The sequence below is a fragment of the Bactrocera latifrons genome, unplaced genomic scaffold (assembly GCF_001853355.1).
Source record: "Bactrocera latifrons isolate USDA-ARS-PBARC rearing strain unplaced genomic scaffold, ASM185335v1 scaffold_539, whole genome shotgun sequence".
In the NCBI taxonomy this organism is placed as follows: domain Eukaryota; kingdom Metazoa; phylum Arthropoda; class Insecta; order Diptera; family Tephritidae; genus Bactrocera; species Bactrocera latifrons.
Window position 1 is genome coordinate 15,402 of NW_017537200.1, and position 24,602 is coordinate 40,003.

Sequence of the window (24,602 nt, forward strand, 5' to 3'; positions counted from 1 at the left end):
GCTTATTACATAGATCAAGGAGTAGTATTTTCAGACTTACAGCTACTATAACAAGGCGCTGGTCATTTGGAACAATTTGGCGTAGCTACAAGTTAGAAATGGTTTTAGGCTTCGCTTCACGCGAAATATAGTTATCTGTACTAACAAATGCCAGCTCTCTTTCGTGTGACTTCTTCAACCTTCTTCAGGCGAAAATGATTCGAGCTGTAGAACTAAACCGAGAAAGTACAATATTTTATAAGAGTGTACAGCTGCTGACGTATGCCGATGGTATTGACATCATTGGTCTTAACAACCGCGCCGTTAGTTCTGATTTCACCAGAATGGATAAGGCAGCGAAGCAAATGGGTCTGGTGGTGAATGAGGGCAAGACGAAATATCTCCTGTCATCAATCAAACAGTCTTCGCACTCGCGACTTTACTCTCACGACATTGTTGACAGTCATAACTTCGAAGTTGTAGATAATGTCGTCTATCTTGGAACATGCATCAACACCAAAAACAACATCAGCCTAGAAATTCGAGACAGAATATCTTTTGCCAACAAGTCCTACTTCGGACTGAGTAGGCAATTGAGAATAAAGTCCTCTCTTGATCAACATAAACAAAACTTTTTAAGTCTATAAGTGCGAGTTTTCGAGAGGAAAGTTATGCGAAAGATCTATGGTCCTTGGCGCGTTGGCCACGGCGAATATCGCATTCGGTGGAAAGATGAGCTGTATGAGATATACGACGACATTGACTTAGTTCAGCGAATTAAAAAGCAGCGGCTATTAGGTCATGTCGTCCCAATGGGCTAAAACATTTCCGCTCTGAATGTATTCGACGAAGTATAATATTATTCTCCGAATTTGGTTGAAATCGGTTGAGCAAGTCTCAAAATATGGATTTTCACCAAAATGTGAGCGGTGCCACGCCTATCGTCCAATTTCGATAATTGCTTAAACTGCAAAACCTCTCTAATGCGATTTCGTATACCAAATTAAAGTAGTTTATCTTGTTGCAGAGCTTAGTTATGGTAGTTTATTGTTTCTCGATTACGCCCAGTTTGTTCAAATTGAATTTTATTTTCCATGCATTTGCTTGAAATCGGTTGAACACTTTTTTAAACGGTATCAAGAATTAGAGTTATACATGTGCATTTGTATCTGTTGTATCTGTATTCTTAGAGATATATAAAAATTGCGTATCACAATTTGTTCCGGGTAAACTCCTAAACTACTTAACCAAGTTTAATAAAATTTTGCACTACTTAATATTTATAAAATTTTGCAATATTTAATATCAGAATTATGTTAAAAGTCAAAACAATTCATAAATACAACAAGTTATATTTTTACATGTGCGCTCCAAATAGTAATATTACGATTCTTTTGGCGCCGCGATTTGATGATACGGATGGATGGAGATCTAGTTTTATTCGTCGCATCGGGTCATGCTATACCTTTTTGGAAAGCCCATTTCACGCCATAACACGTGTTTGATTGATTATCGTTTCTTTTAAGTCGTTCGTGAGTTATAGTGTCGCAAACATGGAGCAAAATAAAGAGAAAATACGGCATATTTTACAGTACTATACGATAAAGGCAAAAATGCATCTCAAGCCACCAATAAAATTTGAGCAGTTTATAGACCCGAATTGCGATAAAATCGCTGAATTGGTCGAAAGATACTGGCATAGTAGCAGCCGTAGCATCGGTCAAGAGCTGGGTATGAGTCATCAATAAAAATACCGCAAGATTGTTTTGACAACCTAATACATATGTATGTATGTACATATATTTAATTACACTGTACACTTTCAAATATATCAAAAATTTACACTAATTGTGTATTTTTTAAGAGAATAAATATATTTCGAAAACTATTTTGCACATTCAAACTTTCAAAAGATTTGTGTGTTTACAATTATGACAAATAGCAGTGTTGCCATACTTTGTAATATTTTATTTTGATAATATAATCAAAAATTTTTCTGTTTCATATATTTATATGGATTATATAATACTAGAAAAATATTATTATAAAATATTTAGTAAATACCGATTTTATATTGCCAATGGAAATTCCGAAATTTTCAACACAAAAGAACTATGAACACCCCGGTGTTGGACCGACCAGAGTTATTTTTTTTTGAAGCGTGGGCGAAGGCCTCCAGTGCAGAAAGTAGTTCGACAAAAAAAAAATTAACAGAACACAATATGTCGCAACACTGCTATTTGTCATGACATGTAAATAAAAAATAAATGAAAGTGAATTGCAAATATCTCGTAAACGATAAGTCTGAGAAGGGTATATGTGTATACATTTTTTAATCCAGGGATTGTCCTCCTTTAGATTATACCCTCAAATCGCGGCGCCAAGAGAATCGTAATCGTGCTCTCAAGATTAAAAAAATAAATAATTGTTGTTATTAATTAGGAGTAAAATGTCAAATCGACATTCATTACTTTTTCCATTGACAAAAATATGTAGCACTCATTATACCCTGAATAGGGTATATTAAGTTTTTCTCGAAGTTTGTAACACCCAGAAGGAAGCTTCGGAGACCCTATAAAATATATATATAAATGATCAGTAGTATCAGAGCTGAGTCGATTTGCAGACGTCATTTGCTCTTCAAGAAGCTGCTCAACTGCCGATATTGGACCGCTATAACATATAGCTGCCATACAAACTCAATGATCGGAATCTAGTGCTGGTATGGAAAACTTTTGCATTTGACAATATGTATTCACCAAATTTAGGATAGATTATTTTCTAAGGCAACAATGTAATCTCCTAAGAAACTGAATGATCGGAAACAAATGCTGGCATAGGAAACTTCCTCATTTAACGATATATCTTCACGAAAATTAGTATGATCTATTGTTTATAGAAATAGTGTAATATCGAAAGATATTGTTCAGATCGGCTCACTACAGCATATAGTTGCCACACAAACCTAACGATCGGAATCAAGGGATTGGATAGGAAACTTTCGCATTTTTCGTTGTATCTCCACGAAATTTGACATGAATTACTGTTTAACGTATTAACATAATCTCCGAAGAAATTGTCCAGATCGAATTACTATAGCGTATAGTTACCATACTAACTGAATGATTGGAATCAAATACTTGTATGGGAAACTTCCTCAGTTGACGTGTTGTCTTCACGAAATTTGGTATGAGAAATAAATAGTTGCCATACAAACCGAACGATCGGAATCAAGGGGTTGTATGAAAAACTTTCGCATTTGTCGTGGTATCTTCACAAAATTTGACATGAATTATTGCTTAAAGTAACAATATAATCTCCGAAAAAAATTTTTCAGATCGGACTACTATAGCATATAGCTTCCATACAAACTGGACACATAGTTACTAAAAGCAATACTGATGCGAAGGGTTTATTAGCTTCAGTGCAGCCGAAGTTCACGGTTTTTCTTGTTTTATACCGACAGAATCGTTTTCGCCATTATTCGACATTTTCATTCAATTCAAATTCAATGTTTTCGAAAGATGCGGTGATTTGGACCGAATGTTCGCTGAAATTAATTTCCATTATGAAACTAACTTAAATTTTTGAATAGAAAATGGCATATGTATGTTTTTTTTCCAGATATTGTACGAATTACGAAAGTTAAAAGATAAAGTGAAAAGGAAAAGCATGAAAACTTAGTAATATAGCAGTCAATGCACTTGGTGAGAAAACGAGTAAAAAACGCATTAATAAATAATCAATTAAATGCAAAGCAACGAAAATCCTATATCAAGTGTAAAAGAAAAATCATTGAACTGTCTAGTCGATCCGTAGATATGTGAAGAATAATAAGCAAAGATGCTGCGACTAAACGTTTAGCTTTTTGAGCGCATGGCGACAATAACGGTGTCACTGACATTAATAACCTGGAATTAGATGGAAGGAAAACCTACGCAAGTAAAAAAAATATATGCATACTTGTGCTCTTTAATTGTATGAGAACGTTTAAACATGATTAAGAGGCTATACATACTACAGTACAATGCAGTAAACGTAATGACGTCCGCTTGGAATGCAAAGCATGAATCCTCAGTATACTCACTTTTTTGCTTAAAACCTGATTCAAATTTTCACACGTCCTTTTCTTCCCAAAATCATGACACTAATAAAATGTTTAATGCCAACATACTTATGTATATGAGGATTATATACAAGTATGTATAACTAAATATACCACGAACATCTCAATGTTTCAAATAATGTATTGATCATATTACAGAAATATAGAAGAAAAAGGTTTGGAGACTATTTCATTAAAACAAAGTTTATGACCGGATAATAACTACAAGATTTACAAGTATTCATTCATTACCGCTAGGAACCGTGAGTGTTGAGAATATGCTGTTGCAGTGCTTCAAAGTAGCTGTGAACATTTTATTGATTTCGCGTTTCATGGCGCAGATATATGTACATACGTAAATATGTATCTATCTATCGGTATACAGAGTGACTACCAGCTGTAATAAAGAATAACATATTCTGAATAATATATACCTTATCGCTTAACTAATAAAAGACTATGTCGAATTATTGGTATTGAACTAAATTCTAGCACGGTTCTTTCATTAACAAAAACATCCAAATACATATTCCATATCATTTTATATATGTATGTAAGTATGTAGGTATACATATTTTTATGGATTTTAGGAATATATATTCAAACCACCTATTTAATGATGATGGTTAAGCTGGATTTATCTTTTAGTCTCAAATTCTTTGCTTATTTTAACAACACATGTAAATTTAAAATCATATTTAAAGTAATAATATCATAATATCCATATTTTAAAGCAGTAAAAATACAATACAACGAACAAACATAAAAATGAAAAGTCTCTCAAGTCTTACCTCAGAGAGCATTGTGCGCGCGCAACAACGGAGAAAATGAAAAGCATAAGGTCAGCCCGGTATATCTTATGGACTCTCTCTCCCACTAATGCTCACACCTAACACCTCAAACCCCTTTAACAGTATATATAAAAGCATTATGTTATATTTAACATAGGATGTATGTATCTCCAATACTATGCAATACATTTACCATTCAGCGAATACGGTTGCTCCCTCGATAGTTGCAACAACTTTTAAGCAGCTATGAGACATTAGACGGTGTCTAAAGTTAGTCTTAAAATGGTGCTCACCAAGTTCTGTGCTACCTACCTACTGTAATTTTGTTCTCAAGTGTACAAAGTTACTTAAGTTTTGTGGTGCTTTTTGGTGCGTGCAGCTTATTTGTCTTGAAGAAGAGACAAAAATGTATATACTTGAATAAATACATAAACATATATAAGCTTTAAATTGAAAAATATTAAAGTTCTAAAAATAAAGTGTGATTTCGAAGTTTGTACTTTTAAAAGTGGAAGTGTTGTTAAAAATACAACACTACGCTAATTTTCAAAGGCTTGGAATTAAACAACTTAGTGCTTTTTAGACGCAACAAAAAGTGATAACGCAACGGTATTGTGTAAATTATTTAAACTGTAAAGGCAAAAGTTATTAAAGCGTAAAGTAAAAGTCTGTAATAGCGTGAATGAAAATTATACAATAAGCTGGTATTAGTGTAGTTTTATTAGGTCAATCACTAAAAGTTTTGCATCGCTGTTTACTTCGTACATACATATATCGTGCATATTCAACTCAATCACAATTGGCTGAATTTCATGTGTTTTTGTGTATTAAATAAACCAGCAGAAGCTTCTCGCAACACCTTATCGACTAAAGTTGTAAAAGCAAGTGACATTACACAAAGAATTGTTAACAGAGTGCAGCAAATCAATTTAGAAGGGGCAGTAACCAACGATACAAGCGGTAATAAATTTTAAACAAAAATGTTAATCACTCTATATGTTCATATTACATACGTAAGTATGTATGTATATATGTATACTATAAGGTTAAACGCTAACTGCGGTCCCTAGATAAAAGCGCAGCAGCAAATTACTGTCAAACATTCCTCATGCCTATAGATTTTGTGTGGTACTCACCTACATAAGAGCGGTGTCACCGGTAAGCTTTCGAAAATTCGATTTTGACAGCGCGTTAGGTAGTGAAGTTGGCCACACAATACGAAGAAATTGCAATTCGTTTTGAATTTAATTTTTGTACTATTTTTATAATTTAAGGGAGAATTTGACGTAAACTTGTCGCTTTATTTAGAGATGGTGTGTCGTGTTGAAGCTAACCACGCCGCTCAACGCTTTTTTTTTTTTTAGGTAGTATGCCAATAACTCCTCTACTCAATTCGAATCACTATCAAATTTGCTGCAAAAACGTCAATTTCTCGATATGTATTGCTTTATTTGAAATAGGAATAAATCAATTAGTATTTTAGTTGTTATTCAACCGATAGACAAAAATTATTAATACAGTGTTTATATAATAGAACCATGTTACTGCTTTATGTCAAAATTTACTTTGTAAAAAACTTCTACAGTGAAAAAATATATGTATACAAAATACGGTATTTCTTGCGGTATTTTTATTGAATTTTCAATTGTTCATAAAATTTTTTTTGATGACTCATGCCCATCTCTTGACCGATGCTATGGCTGCTACTATGCCTGTCTCTTTGAAACCATCGTTGTGCGGTGGAAATGGAAACTGTATCGGATTCATAAACTGCACAAATTTTATTGGCGGCTTGCTTCTCAAAATATATATCCCAGCTTAGATTATCGCGGTTATAGCCGTCATCTTATCCAAGTATAAACAAGTAAGGAAGGACTAAGTTCTGGTGCAACCGAACATTTTATACTCTTGCAACATGCAGGAATCGCAACCAGGGAAATACTTAAAGGTGTAACACCAATCCTATAGAGTAAAGTCAGCCGGATGTTTGAAAATCCTGAAATTAGTTATAAAGGACTAGTTGAAGTTTTCGCTCAAATTTATCTATTTTAGGCACACATATACACGTCATGAATAATACACGTTCTCTTATTTTCATTGGAATAACTCACATATTGACCGATATATGAGTTACAAAGTCACCCGGAAGTTCGAAAAACTTTGTAATAAGTATATGGGGGACATACAGACGTCCCTTTATAAAAGAAGGATTATCCCTTAATTTTAGTTGAACATATCATACATTGACCGACATTTTCGATCAATAGTCAACCATAGGTGCCGGGGTCTAAATATTCGGTACCTAGGAGCTGGAACAGTTTTATTGGACTTAAACAATTTTTGGGCATAAGGTGGCACATATGTACCAAAGTACATATTCGTGCAAAGTTTTATCCCGTTAATGAATGAAGCTGAACGAATCAAGTGGATTTTAAAATTGTGCTATGTGGGAAGTAGTCGTGGTTGTTGTCCGATTTCGTTGATGATTTACACAATGTGACATAAAAATGTAAGAAAAATGCTACGTACTTAAGTTTGTCGAAATCGGTCAGTTGGGTCCAGAGATATGGTATTTCACAAAAAAATGGGCGGTGCAACGCCCATCATCCAATTTTCACACCGGCTCCAATAAAGCTCTCTCATACCATCTCAGTGGTATTAGTTATTGATTTAAGTTTTAAGTTTTTAACACTACTGTTATATGGCGATTGAGCGGGGTTATCCCGATTTCATCCATTTTCACACTGTCGGTAGGAGTTCTTATAAGAATTGGTTATTGGACGGATGTACGGACAGACAGACGATATATATATATATCCCTATATATATATCCCTATATCTATCTCGTTTAGTTTTAGGCTATACGTACAACCGTTAGGTGAACAAAACTATCATACTCTGTAGCAACTGGTTGCAAGAGTATAAAAATACATCTCTTCTGCTTTTTGGATAAAGTAATTAACGTAAGTTTTTTAAAAGTGACGTTACAAATAATGCGTAATAGATTAAGTCTTGTATTAGTATTCGATCTGAGCAGGAGAAAACTAAAATAACGGGCGTCTGAAACCTCATCAGCTAAAAAATATCCAAGGCATTATGTTGCAATTTCGAAACATTTGATTTTTCTACAACATCATGTGTTAATGTGTGTAATGCACAGTCAATGTAGTGCTGCAAACATTTCCACAACAGGTAACGGAATCACTTAGTGGGCTCTTGCACAGTAGAGTTTTGTATGTATGTATGTATGTACATATCCAGCCGCTGTCACTATCCGCTCCTAGCTAGTTAGCATGAGCAAGCTGCTCTCTTTAATTTTTGGTTTTTCCACATTACTTCTTTTCTCTTATTAAAGCTAAATAACAAGTTTGTTACCCTACTATTGCCTGTTCTGTTTTAGATTTTATGTCTGCAGTTTTGTTATTTTTTACCTTGTGATTATTATTATTTTTTTTAGTTTTAAGCCTTTTTGTGCACATCCAACGAAACGAAACGAAGTAAATGAAATGTTAACAATTAAATTCACACGTACATACAACACCTTCAAAAATATTTATTTATCATACAAGTGGAGAATTTATGTGTAATTTCACATAGCTTTGTGAAGCCTTTATAGCTAGGGTATTTGAGTAAAACCTTGCGTATTCATAGGCTTTTGACCGCTTTAAATTACCTGCTGTCATTTCTGGTAGGCGCAGATTTCTGCATCTGATGGTGTTTGTAGAAAAATTAATATATTTACATGGTTGCACATACTTATGCACATACAACATAATATTATGTGTGTATTTAGATAATTGGTATAAATAATTAAACAGTTTACTAAGAAGGAAAGGAAGTAAGCGTGAAGCCATTGTTTTACTAGTATCTAATTATTCGAAAGTATTAAAGATATACTATGCATTCTTTTTTGTTGAGGCGGAGTGAGAAGAGAGGTGCAGAGTATATGTGACAGCAAATCGTTTACAATTTTGTTGATTTCTACACTTTCTTTATTCTTTTTTACACTTATGGCATCTTTCAAATATTTACTTCAACAAAACTGAAGCTTGTAAACACAAAAGAGAATGAGAAAGGTGTGAATCAAGTTGGCGGTGATTATTAAGCTCTCAATAAGATAATTTAAAACATTATTCGATATTCTTAGGCATATACTTTTGATGATTTTATATTGCAAATAGGAAGAAATAAAAACTGGCTTTAATAGGAACAACTCTTTTATAATTAATGAGTATCCCAAAACTCAAATAACAGATATTGTTGTGTGAAGTAGAGAAAATAAACAGAAAAGACGCATAAACATCTGCATTAAAACTGCTGATGATAAAAAGTGGTGAATACTTAAATACTTCGAAAAGCAACAAGAAAATTGGTTACTATACAATACACATCAGTCGTATGTTATTCACCCAGTATTCATATTTTATACTTATGTATGTTAATACATATATCCGACTTTGCATTAGTTTTCTATCTATTGACCGCATTGCCGATAGACCTTCGATCAATTGTGTTTGGATAACAAAAAACATTCTGCTCAAACAAGTTTTGCATACGAACAAAAACTTCTCTGTTTTGTTTTTATCTGTTAGTTAAGCAAGAAAAACGTTAACTTCATCGAACCTATAGCACCCTTCATAAGGGAATTTCTTATACCATAAAAGAATAATAATGATCTTTGCCTTGATTTTGATCGATCATATATGCATTGTCAAATAAAAACGTTCTCCATAAAAGAACTTGATTTTAATCGATCTGTCTGGCAGCTATATGCCATTATATACATGTTGAACAAACTTTTGGGTGATATAGTAGCTTTGCCTTGGATAATAATCCATGCCAAATCTGAAAATATCTTGTCAAATAAAAAATATGTATTTCTATACAAGGACTGAATGTATTGTCAGCTATATGCTGTAGTGTCCTATAGAGCTGACTCCGAGAAATGGTCAGCTTCTTGAGTAGAAAAGACGTGTGAAAACCAATTTGCGTACATACAAAACGACGACACCCACTGACAAAATACCTCATTTTGAATTCCATACGCACTTTAAAAGAAATCAATCAAGGATAAATAAAAATATATGACAAACATTTCATTCCAAACCAATTGAGTCATTAGCAAAAAAGTAATTTCTGCAATTTTTAAAGTATACCTCCAAAATCAAAATATTTTCCTTCGAATCTCAAAATTAAGCTTATATCAAGCAGTATTCGTTAGTTATAGTATGTGAGTAATTTAAAAAGTACAAATTTGAACAACAATTATTCTTTCTTTTTATTTCTATGGGGTACAAGAATTTTCTGTTAGGCTTATATGACAGGCTATGGTAAAAGCCACCGAAGTTAGGTTCTCAAAAAAAAAACGAAAATTTTTGTAAAAATTTTAATATCCTGATGGAAGCCATTTGGAAAGGAAAGTCGTGATGAATAGAGAATTTTTCGCCTAATTGCGGTTCCGTGGGTACCGTGTAAAAAAAAAAGAAATTAAGACTCATGAAAGGTAATATGTGTAAAATTCGAAAGAGTAAATTTGGATGAGGTCTACGAACAATAATAACATCATATTTATTGTGAAGATTCAAAGTAATTTTTGCTCAAAGTTTTATACGAAAAGTATAAAAGTATGCATATCAGGAGAAAGGACGCTTCATCATTTTTAACAATATTTCATATAAGCTTGACTGTTTGGTAATTGGCATATTAAAATTAATAATGGCATTTGAAATAAATTTAATTTTGAACGCAGATATTTTGCAGACTAGCTTCGGAGAACGGTGAAAAATAAACACTTTTTACTTACTAAATTTCTGGAAAAAAGTCGGTTTGGTTCTATACCTATATTAATCTTGAATAGTGCTATATACAAGTATATTAGTATTAAAGAATTTAGTAATAAAAATTTAAACGCATGAATGAAATATTTTATCAATAATTAATCATCATATTTCTCTATATCTCGTTCTGATTAGGCCTATTTTAAAACTATGTATAAACAAGACCTCATATTGCAACCAACATTGCATTTTTTTTACAAACTACAGTATATGTGTTCAAATTCGGCTTGTATCCGTACGTCTCAAAATTGCAAAATTTGACCCTCTGTTTATACTCTCGCAAAACGTTGCTATAGAATATAATTGGTTTGTTCCTCCAACGGTAATTTGGGCACAATTCCGATTTCTTTGGCGCCGCGATTTGAATGTACCTTTGGAAAGAGGAAATTCTCCTGATTAAAAAATAGGTACCGTAAACGCTTAGTTTAGGAGATATTCGACCTTAAAGTTCAAAAATTATAAAAATTCGAACGTTTCGAGAAGCTATTTAACCACGTTAAACACACTTTATTCACAATTTTCTCTGCAAACTAATTAAATTGAACTATAAACTTTTAAATAAATCCACGTTTTACACTTTCAGGAGGTTTTTTTACCTAAGAAATCTTTATTTTAAAAATTACATTTTACACTCGTAGTGAATACCATTTGTGTGCTCAAAATTACGACGAAATGGAGCGCTGCCATGTGATAGTAAGGAAATTCGCTGAAATTCCTCCTTTCTTAAAAATTCCTCTCTCCATGCATATGGATATGTTCTTTATTTAATTTAATAAACAAATGAGTAATATTATATCGTAATATTATTTAATAATATTATATATATTGTCACCTAATAAAAAAAACCACGTATTATCAAAATTAAATGGAAGTCGCTAACAGATATAATAACCAAAATGTAACCAATGTATAACGAAAACTCAATATATATTTTTTATTTTAACGCAGAAAGGAGTACTACGCGAAAATACTTCGACCAGGGTTATTTTTTTAGAGCGCGGCCCAGTGCTGCCAACTCAGTGGTTTTACCACTAAAACAAGTGGTTTAACTTTCCCTCTAGTGGGCAAACAACTTTTTTAGTGGCTCGTGGTTTTTTTAGTGTTAAATACCCTCAGTATTGCCAACTTAGTGGATTTTCCACTAGGTCTGGTGGTTTAGGCATGCCTTACAACGAGATTTTTTGGTTTTAGTGGCTAGTGGATTATAGAGGATTACCAACTTCTTGTATAAACGAGTAAAGTAAACTAAACATACAGTACAGTACAGTTTGCTATTGATAGAGGATACGTACTTCTTAATCTTACTTGAATGAAAACTGATTTCATAGTAGTTATTTAATTATTTATGCCTAAGCCCCAGTACACACAAAAGTTTCGTGATTTTTGGTTATGTTTACTGAAGGACTGTTTGCAAGTAGTGGCCCTACCGCGTTCCAATGGGCGGATTAAAAAACCTAGTGATTGTACTATAGCGAGTTTGCAGCTATATAACACTACGTTTAAGCACGCGACATTTACAAGTATCGCAGATGGTTGTCGGTCATGAATAAGTAATATTTTGTGTCGCACTGCAATTTCTTGTAGAATTCTGGTGGTTTGAGAGCCCGACAAAGTTTAGTGGTTTTCTGGTGGTTAATACGGCCTTATTTGGTGGTTTGATGAAAATAAAGTTGGCAACACTGGCGCGGCCGAAGGCCGACAACGCAGAAAGGAGTACTACGCAAAAAAACTTCAGTCATCCTGCTATTATATAAATTTTATAATATTATCATAGAATTTTAGTTATTTGTGTTATGTGTAGTTATTTTGTGTTTCTTAAATATAAATCACATATTATGTAGATGGAAAAAGTGTTCACAACTCAATTATAATTTGAAAAATGCTGGAAAGTATTTTTTATTATAATACAAAAACAAACAAAGAAAAATCGTTAAGAATCCTACATGTTTGGTGTATAAGATGTGGCAACGCTCCTTTTTTCTCATAATTGTAAACAATCTAACCTTTGCAACGACGAGTGTGCTAAGTGATTTTTAAATTAATAAATTTAGGTAAAATATTACAAAATAAAATTCAAATGTGAACTTATTTCAATGTTTAGAGTTTATATTTAAATATACAGTATGAAAAACATGAATAAATTTAGTGAAGGATACCATGTGTTATTAGCGCAAATTTTTTAACTTTTAATCGTTTCCTCCTCTGGAGAAGCTCCCCTATCCGCACATACCACATTTATACGGAAATTCGGTTTTTTACCCCTCCGATAGTCAAAACAATTCATAAATGTGAAATACAGTGAAAGCTGTATTAAATGGACGCTCTGTTAAGTGAACATCTTCATTAACATATTGACCCGTCTCACAATTTGTTAATATTTATTAAGTAGAATCTATTAAACAGACAACTCTAGTAACTGGACCGAAAGGCGGTTCGTCAGGGTCTGTTTGTGGGAGATTTCACTGAATATATTTCTTAACATAGACATATATTCATAATCTCCCAAAAAATATATTAGGTTGTCAAAAAGTCTTGCGGTATTTTTATGGAATTTCCAATTGTTCATAAAATTTTTTTTGATGACTCATGCCCAGCTCTTGACCGATGCTACCCCTGCTACTATGGCGGTCTCTTTCGACCAATTCACCGATTTTATCGCAATTTTCGATGAGAGGCCTTCCGGAGCGTGGCGCATCTTCGACCACCTCTACACCAGAACGAAAACGTTGAAACCATCGTTGTGCGCTGGAAAAGGAAACTGTACCGGGTCCATAAACTGCACAAATTTTATTGGCGGCTTGAGATGCATTTTTGCCTTTATCGTAGTAGTACTGTAAAATATGCCGTATTTTCTCTTTATTTTTCTCCATGTTTGCGACCCTATAACTCACGAACGACTTGAAAGAAACGTCAATCAATCAAACACATGTTAGGGCGTGAAATGCCCTTTCCAGAAAGGTATAGCATGACCCTATGCGACGAATAAAACTAGAACTTCGCACTCTCAGCGCCAACTAGCGAAAATACCGCAATATAATACAGTTGAATTTCCATGACTCAAACTTCTATAACTCGAAGATCTCCATAACTTGAACTCTTGAATTAGTAATAGAAGTCGAAGTGCATACAAATTCCCTGCCATAAGTTTTTTTGCGGATTATGGTGATTCGAGGTAATAAAGTTCATTCCGCCCATTTTCTCAATATCTGGTTAGCAGCCATTTGTCAGTTAAGTTGTGGTAAATTTAACCATGATTCCTTCTTCCTGTAAAGAACCTTTTTTAACTAGAATCGACAGATGCTGTTAACATAACTAAGAAAACAGCCTTAAATTCGTTATTTTTTTCATTGACATTTATTAGTATGAAAATAATCAAAATTAGACCTCTAGTGCAATCCCCTTTATTCGGTGCCCTGTATCGAATTGTTTATTATATGAATAATAATATAAAATGTATACCACAGCAACGCGTGGTCGGATCCACCTGTATATATGTATACATATGTATATGTATATATATTATGGTGTTTTTTCTGTGAACTATTAATTTTTTTTCAATCCCGTCACGAAATTTTCTTTGAAATACCCTAAACAAAATTTCTTGAAAATTTTAGCCCTTAATATGAACATTAAGAACTGGAGGAAGGCATGTAAAAAATGTCCATTCAAAATACTTACAATCGTGATTTTTTATCTTTAAATTCCTACAGTTCAGAGGTATTTTATGGCATCGCTTTGAGCTCAGACGCATATTTCTCAGAATTGTTCACTCTATCGTAAGTGTGTCATATTCGTAGCCCCATGTCTCGTTACCAGTAATTATGCGTTCCATGAAGGTGGGATCTGCAGCAATCCAATTTATGGGCAATCTTTCTCAAGCTCATATGGCTATTTTCGGCAACAATTTCCTTCACTTTTCCAACGCCATCATTGGTCACACTCGTTGAAGGCCGTGCAGAACGGGGCATGTCTTCGACGTTCTCCCGACTCTCATTGAAAGTTCTGTACCACTCGTTATGCGCGTTTTTGATAAAACAGGTTCACCAAAAAACTTCTGCAACATTTTCAATGTGTTGATACTACGTTGATCAATATTTTCAGTCATTGTAAATTTCGGCAAACACTACTGAGGTCGACTGACATATGTATGTAAATAGCTGCTGTAAACACACTTGTTGAGAGATCGCGCTAATTTTGGCATCATTAGTTGTACCAACCTAATAAACAAAATTTACCTGTCTTCCATATAACCGGGAGAGGTAAATGAAGAATTGCCGATACTTTCTTGACAATTTGTGTATATGGGATAATCTTTCTTCACTTCTCTAGCCTGAAATCAAGAAATCATATTAAATATAAGCTCATTTGCATAAATTATAGCTTACTTGCTTGATAAAAAGTTGCTAGTTTACTTCCGAGTATGTTTTATTATCATTAAGATTTTTCCAAGTGGAGCTTATGAAAATTTGTCCAGCAATAAGTAGCGATGTAAATATGAGCGAAATTTCAAAAGAGATAAAAGATACAGTAAAATATATTCAAGCAATGATTTAATTATATGCACTAAATATTTTTTATTAGACTGTTAAGGGTTGAAGTCGCACTTTATTACTTTTCGTCTTTCAGCAAAAATAGCAATTTACATAAATCGCATTGCTTATGTGAAATAATGACTAGATGCGAATGATAGCCGGTTTTATAATTACTCCTTGAGTAAATTTTTTCCACACAGTCCAAACTTTTTTTAATTTCCAATAACAATTGTTCAAAATCTATTTTATCATTTCGGCTAAGTTTCAGGCCATCATGTTTAGTGGTGATATCCAAATTGCCCTATTTATTCCTAATAATAACAAGTAAAGAAGAACTAAATTCTATCGTTTTGCTAAGATATCTAACATATGTACGAGTATTTGGATTGTATACAGTCCACCGGAAGTTGGAAAAATTTTAATAGGGGTGATCGGGGGTTTTATCTTTTTGTGCATTATTAGATATTATTAACAAAAACAAGTAAGGAAGAGCTAAGTTCGGGTGCAACCGAACATTTATACTCTTGCAACTAGCAAGAATTAAAACCAGGGAAATAAGATGTAAAACCAATCATAAATAGTAAAGTCAGCCAGACTCATTCATATTTATGTATCTATTTTAGGCAAAAAGGCACACTCTTATGAATAAAACATACCCACTTATTTTCATTTGGATAACTCATATATTGGGCGATATATGCAGTACAAAGTCACACAGAAGTTCCCAATTCTTTAGATTAAGTATATGGGGACTAAGGGACGTATTGCTCCGATTCAAACCATTTTTGACACGCAGATATACCATTATAAGAGAAGGATACTCCTTAAATCCAGTTATATACATCACACATTGACCGACGTTCTCAATCAAAAGTCTACTATAGGTACTGGGGTTCACATATTCGGTACGAAGGGTCTTAAACTTTTTTGGTTGGATTTGAACAATTTTTTTTTATAAAGGAGCATACACTAAAGGCATTTGCCGTGCAAAGTTTAATCCCGTTATGCTAATTGCATCTTGATTATGATATGTATACTGGAAACTGAACGAATCAAACGGAATTTAAAATTGTGCTATATAGGCAGAGTTTATTGTCCGATTTTACCAATTTTGACAGAGTGACATAGGAATATGAAAAGTATGCCACGTTCCAAGTTTGAAATCGGTCAGTCGGCGCATTTAGTTATTGATTTATCCACTTTTTGTAGTTTTGAACAGTACTGTTATATGGGGAGTGAGCGGGGTTTTCATCCGATTTCACTAATTTTCGCAGTATCGGAGTATTTCTTATAATATTTGAGCTCAGAGATATGCACATTAAACATAATGGTGATCGGGGCAACGTCCACTTTTTCATATTTTTTTATCCACAGATGGCCCTTGCTACTGGGATCCCGTGCCAAATTACAATTTTATATCTTAATTAAGTGTTTAGTTATGGAACTTTATAGGTTTGCGGTTAAAAGCCATTTGTGGGCAAGGCTGTGATCTAATTACGCCCATCTACGGATTCGAATTTTTTTACTAAGGAATCTGTTTTGTACTAAGGAACCTGTATACGAAGTTTCATCCAGATATTTTAATTTTTATTCAAGTTACAAGCATCGGGTCATGATATACCTTTTTGGAAAGCTCATTTCACGCGCTTACGTCGTTTCTTTTAAGTCGTTAGTGAGTTATAGCGTCGCAAACATGGAGCAAAATACAGAGAAAATACGGCATATTTTACAGTACCATTACGATAAAGGCAAAAATGCATCTTAAGCCGCCAATAAAATTTGTGCAGTTTATGGACCCGATATAGTTTCCATTTCCACCGCACAACGATGGTTTCAACGTTTTCGTTCTGGTGTAGAGGTGGTCGACGATGCGCCACGCTCCGGAAGGCCTGTCATCGAAAATTTCGATAAAATCGCTGAATTGGTCGAAAGAGACCGGCATAGTAGCAGCCGTAGCATCGGCCAAGAGCTGGGCATGAGTCATCAAAAAAAAATTTTATGAACAATTGAAAATTCAATCAAAATACCGCAAAAATACCGCAAGACTTTTTTGACAATCTAATATAAACTGTCGGGTGACTTTATTCCGTATACATCGGCTAATATATTAGTCAGAGATAAATATATGTTTAACTCCTCTCTCACTGGAAGTGAGAGAACAATTGCTAACGCTAAATCCTACAGAACTTTAACAGCTAATCGACTTCAGGAGGTTTTGACGTTTATCAATTGGAAACGAACGATGGCCAGATTGAAATCTTACCAAAAAAATATGTAAACGGAGGGATTTTTTGCAACGTTCAAGACCACTTATAAAAAATTGAAAACAATGAAAATTAAATAAATTTGTGAAATTTAAAGGTATTTAATGAAACTTGTCGTAATTTGAAGCATCATATTATTTTTTTCAATGGAAAATGATTAAAAACATTTAATGATTAAATCCTTTTGTTGGATATTCAAGGGCAAAAGTCAGTTGTTTTAATATACTTTAAAAAGATTTAAACAGTTTCTCCAAATAATAAATAACCACTATATTGTAATTTTTATTCGTACTAAATGTTTGGTGTTTTAATTTAAAATGCCCAAAAATTCTTATTTTGTTCGATCTGGCCATAATGGAAAATGTTATAAAAAACGCTTATTTTCAGGCGCTCTCACCCTGGAATATGTTGAACATCCCTTTATTCCTGATATGAGTAATTCAATGAAAATGAAAGAGCGTGGTTTACTCATGACAGTGTATCTTTGTGTCGGATAGATAAATTTGGGCGAAAACTTTGGCCTAGCCCCCATATAACTATTACCAGAATTTTCGAACATTCGGCTCGCTTTACTCCATATAATTGGTGATTGTATGTGAGGAACCTTAATGAAAGCCAGGGAAAATTTTGTTAGTATGCGGCATTCATATACTACATATATATAATGATATTCGTTTTTCTAACAAATCTTCTTCCGAATTTTTCCGTCAGTGTATGATTTATAAAGAGTATATGTTTACATAAAATTGCTTAGATTCAGGTCCTCTGGTTGATGTTCTACATCTTCTGTAAATTGTTCATGTGTACAGTGGCTACCTAGGGGCTAAGCGGGGCTGTGCTACGGTGTCCTCGAACCCTTACCAAAAATCTTAAGGTATTTCCTTGGCTTTGATTCTTGCAATTTGCAACAGTATAAAATGTTCGGTTGCACCTGAATTTAGCCCTTTCTTACTTGATTTGCTTTTTTTTATACCATTTTATTAGCTTCACTGGTATGTTTGCTTGTTTGTAACTTTCTTCAGTGGTACTGAAACTTAAGTACCACACAAGTTTAACAGCCCACCAAAAAGATGCGCTTAAAAGTATGCAGCGTTTATTTAAACTTCAACTATTGTTTTAGATTTGTGTACAGTTGCGTAGCTACCTAGGGGCTAAGCGGGGCTGTGCTACGGTGTCCTCGAATCCTTACCAAAAATTTCAATCGGACTGAACTTTTGGAAGTTTCTCCCATTTTCAAAACAAATATGATAGGTCGCAACCCCACTTTAAACATGACAACTCGGTTGAAAGAAATGCAAAAGTATGGAAATCCCCTAAATTCTTTCTGTAGGTTTGTAGTGTTGTCAATTTGACAGATAATGATATGTGCGTTTTACTATTAGTCGATGTGCCTTTTGTTGTGAATTCAAGTTAAGGTTTTTTCGAGCTCTGTTAAAAAATGAATACTGTATCAGGAGTAAGTAAGCTAATGTCAATAAACTTTTTTGTACTGGTAATATAGTGAACCAATTTTATTTGATTTTACCACTCATATTGATATCCGTTAAGTCAATAAATAAAGTCAAGTCTATAGATTTCGGCTACAGCTCATCGGAAGTTATACTCAACTCACCTGCAGTGGGTACATTGGTTAGGTCTGAAATAAAATGCCCTTGGTTACCTAGCTAGGATAGAACCTTATATGCGAAGTTTAGGAGGCTTATCCTGCGGTTGTTGGCGCAGATTGTGGGGTATCCATTTTGTTGGATTGGGCAAAGTACATTTAAAATCCAATCGTTGGGCATGGTTTTGTCAAATATTAGTCATGAAGTCAATACATAGAACTTCTTAGAAAAAATTTCACAATTAGTCACTGAAAGATATGAGTTAACCATAATAATGAACCAAAAATTTGTGTATTATTGTAAGAAAAGCGTGGGATGCTTTGTGGCATATTTTTCATATACCGAGCATCCCACGCTATTTTCACAATTTATTCTTTCTATTTACTTTTATATTGCGAAGTTGACTTTAATACTTCTCTGATTACTTCATACTTAAACTATATTTAGATTATAAAAATCATATCATTCAGCTATAATACAGGGTGGCTGATGAATTTTGCTACATTAAGAAACTCAAATAACTTTTTGTTCAGTGTATGGAATTCATTTTTCTTTTATTCATGTTAAAGCTCATTCAATTTTATTAAATATAGCTTAATTAGTTTTAAAAATAATGGAATTTAAATGCCCCCCTGCTCGTTGATGCATGTGCGGCATCTTGCCAAAAAGTTGTTCATTACTGCTTGGAGAGTTGAGACAGGAATAGCCGCAATTGTTTCTCGAATGGATTGCCTTAGTTCATTAAAATTTGTTGGTTTTGCTTTGTAGACTTCCTATTTGCAATAACCCCACAAGAAAAAGTCAGGTGCAGTAAGGTCAGGCGACCTGGGTGGCCAACGGAATGTGGAGTTTCTGGATATCAGTTTATTGGGAAATTTTTGTCGTACTTCAGTCATAACAGGTTGGACTATGTGAGGAGCTGTAGCATCTTGCTGAAACACAGAGTTGAAAGAAATTCTCATTTGGCGTAATTCTGGATAGAAAAACTCTCTCAACATGCTCAAGTAACGGTCTCCAGTAACCGGTTTCCTCCGTTCGAACTGAAACACCAAACGTGCGCCTATACTCTCTTTGAACCGAAACTACGGACTCCAGTGCGTGATAGCGGCGGACAATCCAAATTCTTGTTTCAATGTCCCAGTTATCCATTTTTGTTAAATGTAAAAGTCAATCTGCAAAATATAAAAAAAAAATATATAAAAAATTAACCAGATTCATTAAATAGAAAAAAAGTTATTTAATTTTTTTTGGTAGCGGCTTTCATCAGCTACCCTGTACTTAGGAAATAAATATTAGTATTAGAAAGTTAAGTTTATGTAAGGCTAGTAATTTGGGCGAAGGATTTTATATTTACCACAACATATGTAATAATTGTCCTAAATATAGCACAATTAACATCAAAAGACTATTTGCATGCAATGGTGTGTTAAGCTAAATATTATATTCCACATTACTAAGCAACCTGAACAAAATCCCTGGATACACTTGGTACCATTACAATAATGCAATGATTTCGCATTCAAAAATGTAACTTAAATTATTTTTTTCATGAAAAGTGCAACAATGCAAATTTTACATCCAAGGGGTGCAAAAAGGTCGGTATGAAAAATGAGTGTCATACCGCCCAAATTTAGGAGAATTCCTGTATCTCAAGAACTAATCAATTACCTTAAATTTGGTACATAACTTTAATTTGACATTCCTATGCTACCTGAAAATCGTGAAAAAAATTGTGAAATTGAACAACAATCATATGTATGTGTATATAAATAAAGTCTTAATGAAGGTACGCAAATAAGTCTTTCAGCAAATACCATAATACATCGATACTGTATATGTGCGCCGCATATGCATGTGAAAATTATTGTTATTTGTAGTAATATTTTGTTTACCTTTATATGTTTTATTCCATTTTCAATAATAATTACGAGTTTCATATAGTTTCATAAAGTTATAAGTTATAACTATTCCAAAACATAGCATTGAAAATTGTAATTGTGTAAACTCATTTTTATATGTAATCCAACAACCTTTTTTTTTAAACAAGTGTAAAAATTTATAATTTTATGACTTTACGATGCTTTATGACAGGTTGTGAGTAACCGAAATATATAACTTGTAAATAGAAAAGTCGCGAACTTTCTAATTCCTAAGAAAGTGATTATTTACTCATGAATATCTATTATGCCCCCCTTCAAAGTAATCACCCCAAGATATATTGCATACTTGCCGTGTTTTTTCCCAATCCTCAAAGCACTTAAAAAGGTATTTATTGGTCATCTTGTTCAACTCCTCTTTTGATGGAATGTATCGTAGCATGGGCCTCTTCATTTGTAGGAACAAAACTTCACAGGTGACCATGTCTATTGATTATGGTGCCTGCGGCCCCATTAATGCCAAATATTCAGAAGACAGTTTTTGTTCTTAGGCAAATCTGGCGCTTCTGGCGGATCGCTTGGCGCAAATTGGACATATTTGATTCTATATTGATCGTATAACCCTTTGGCAAGAACTCATGGTACACGACATCCCTGCAATCGAAAAAAAAACTGTTAGAAAACCCATCCCATTCAATTTGGTATTGGTTCGTGCGGCAGCTTCCATGATTTAGGTGGAAACCAATTGGTCATAACCAAATGGAGCAGATCTGGGTCATCACGGATTGAGCACTCGAACCAAACCGTGTCCAAGCAAAGCATTTGTTAAAATTTGACTAGACATTCAAATAAACCGACGTTGTCAGCATAAAAAACGGAAATGCGTGCCAACATAAAGGAGCAAAACATTGAAAAATCGAGTACACGTGGCCAGAGAAAAATCAAAATTCGTGATTCGCAATCGAGTGGCAATTACATATGTAAAAATATCTGCATTTTTAACGAAAAAATTTTCGATTACTATTTGTCATTTTGAAGAAAATTTCATAATTCAACTTTCGTGGAAATAGTGAACTTAACTAAAGTTTTATATCTTATTTCATTATGATGTGATTTCGTTTTGACAAAAATTATTATTTCAATAAAAAAATTAAATGATTAACTATAAAGTGATTTTTTATTCATCGCAACTGATACATATGTAAATATTTTATTAAAAAAAATTTAATTTTTGCGAACTAATATAAGTACTATATTCACTGCTTCCGTCAGAGTAGAGGTAAACAATAGCATCTATTGCATTTGTTAATAGTTTTTTACCATTTTAAACAGTAAGCATTTTACATTACTACATTTCTTGAAAAATTTACTATTCCTGAGGCATGATGTCACGAATGCCAGTTTATGGAAACCACACCAATAATGTTCATTTTTTCGTATTAGGAAGGGTTATTATAGTATAAATACTATGATTGTAAGCGTTTTTTTTTTCTTTATTTAATTAAACTACTTAAAATTTCATTAAAATATATGTCTAAACCTACAGCCTTGATAATAGGCTGTAGAGCAAATGGTAAATTCAGGTACACCAAAGCTTTTTTACAAGAGCAGAAATCTTTATGTTGATTTTGAACAATCAGCATTATCTAATATTGAAGCGTTGTCTTGCACAAAAATCTGTGTCAAATTTCGTGAAGACATCTTGTCACATAAAAAAGTTTTCCATACAAAAACTTGATTTGCATCGTATGTATCGCGTTTCTTTGTTCTAATGCAATGATTTTTGCTCAAGTTATTTTGTTTTACATCGGATGCATTAATATTTTGTAATTTTCTCTTGTGTTGTTAACAATAATCGCTATGTTTACTTAGTTATTTTCTCAGCGTATTTCTCAAGTAAATACCATATATAGTACAAAAATATTATTACGAGCATAAATGACAACAGAAATTAATGCACGACTAGAATGAGGCAAAATAAAAGTACAAAAAACTAAAAACGAAACCATTCACACAATTACTCAGCGAAGCAAAATCTTACATAACTACAAGTAAGGAAGGACTAAGTTCGGGTGCAACCGAACATTTTATACTCTTGCTACTTACAAGAATCAAAGCCAGGGAAATACTTCATGGTGCAAAACGTCAACCTGTGGATCGAAATCGAAGCAATTTTATATATAAATATACTATATAACTCCTACTTTTTCCAATAATACATTACTACATACTATTAACACGTCACTTACTAAAAAACTAATCATATAGAGTAATGTCAGTCGGATGATCGAAAATTGTGATATTAGTTGAGCGGTGAGTCAAGTTTTTGTTCAAATTTATTTATTTTAGGCACAAAGATACACTGTTATGAGTAAAAGAGCTCATTTTCACTGAGATAACTCACATATTGCCCGATATAAGCGGTACAAAGCACCCGGAAGTTCGAAAATCTTTATATTAGGTATACAGGGGCTAAGGAAAATAATGGTCCGATTCAACCCATTTTTGACATACAGACATTCCATTCACAAAAAAATACTAACCCTGAAGTGGCCAAATTTTATTGAAATGAAATTCCCAGAAAGCTCATAATATCAGTGGTAAAATTTAATGTCCCTGGAGTATTTCGTTACTGATTCATCGCGCCTTTAATAGTTTTTAACAGTAGCGTTATATGGAAAGTGAGCAGTGTTATCTTCCGATTTCATCCATTTTCACACCGTCGATAGAAGTTCTTACAAGATTTGTACTCAGCAAATTTGGTTGTTGTAGCTTAGAAGATATGCAGATTAAACTTGTTAGGGGGCGGGCCACGCCCACTTTTTCGAACAATTTTTCCCACCGGTTCCCCCTTGCTACTGCGATGCCCTGAGCCAAATTACAGTTTTATATCTTAATATAGTGCTTAGTTATGGCACTTTATGTTTTCGGTTAATGGCGATTTGTGGGCGTGGCAGTGGAGCGATTACGCACATCCACGAACTTTGCTAAGAAATCTCTATACCAAGTTTCATTAAGATATCTCAATTTTTGCTCAAGTTACAGCTTGCACGGACGGACGTCAAGCGGATTTCTCGTCACCCTGACCATTTATATACTATGCATATAACATATTATATAACCCTATGTCTATCTTGTTTAGTTTTATGTGACACGTACAACCGTTAGGTTAACAAAACTATAATACTCTGTAGAAACTTTTTGGAATAGTATAAAAAATGCTCTCTAACTCGCATACAAATAAATAAAAACATGAGAAAACTCCAAGAATTGCCATTGTTACGTTTACTGTTTTTTTATATTTTATATCTAATTATTATGTTTTGAATACGGGAACGTGTGAAGTTCATATGCTCTTATAACAGTATAGCTTTTATATACATATTATTATATTATATTTCTTATTATATCACATAGTTGGTATTTAAGTCTAGGAGATTTCTTATAGATGATCTGTTGAAATTTATGTTCAAAATCTGCAGCTGATTTGATCTTAGCTTTGACAATAAATTCCCTTTAAAATGTCTATTGTTACAATTTTGAAACAAAATTTCCGGTGTAACCGAAAATTTTTATTATTGCAATTTGCATACATTAAATATGGGAAAATAAT

General features: G+C 33.4%; 1 protein-coding gene across 2 annotated transcripts in view; it reads left to right on the plus strand.

Annotated features, from left to right (window-relative positions):
• Positions 1–5,172: 5,172 nt before the first annotated feature.
• LOC108974192 (protein phosphatase 1 regulatory subunit 14B) overlaps positions 5,173–24,602 on the plus strand; it is a gene marked incomplete in the record, with an annotated part of 44,888 nt that continues 25,458 nt past the window's right edge. For both annotated transcript variants that reach the window (XM_018941895.1, XM_018941896.1), the window contains 1 exon segment: positions 5,173–5,835.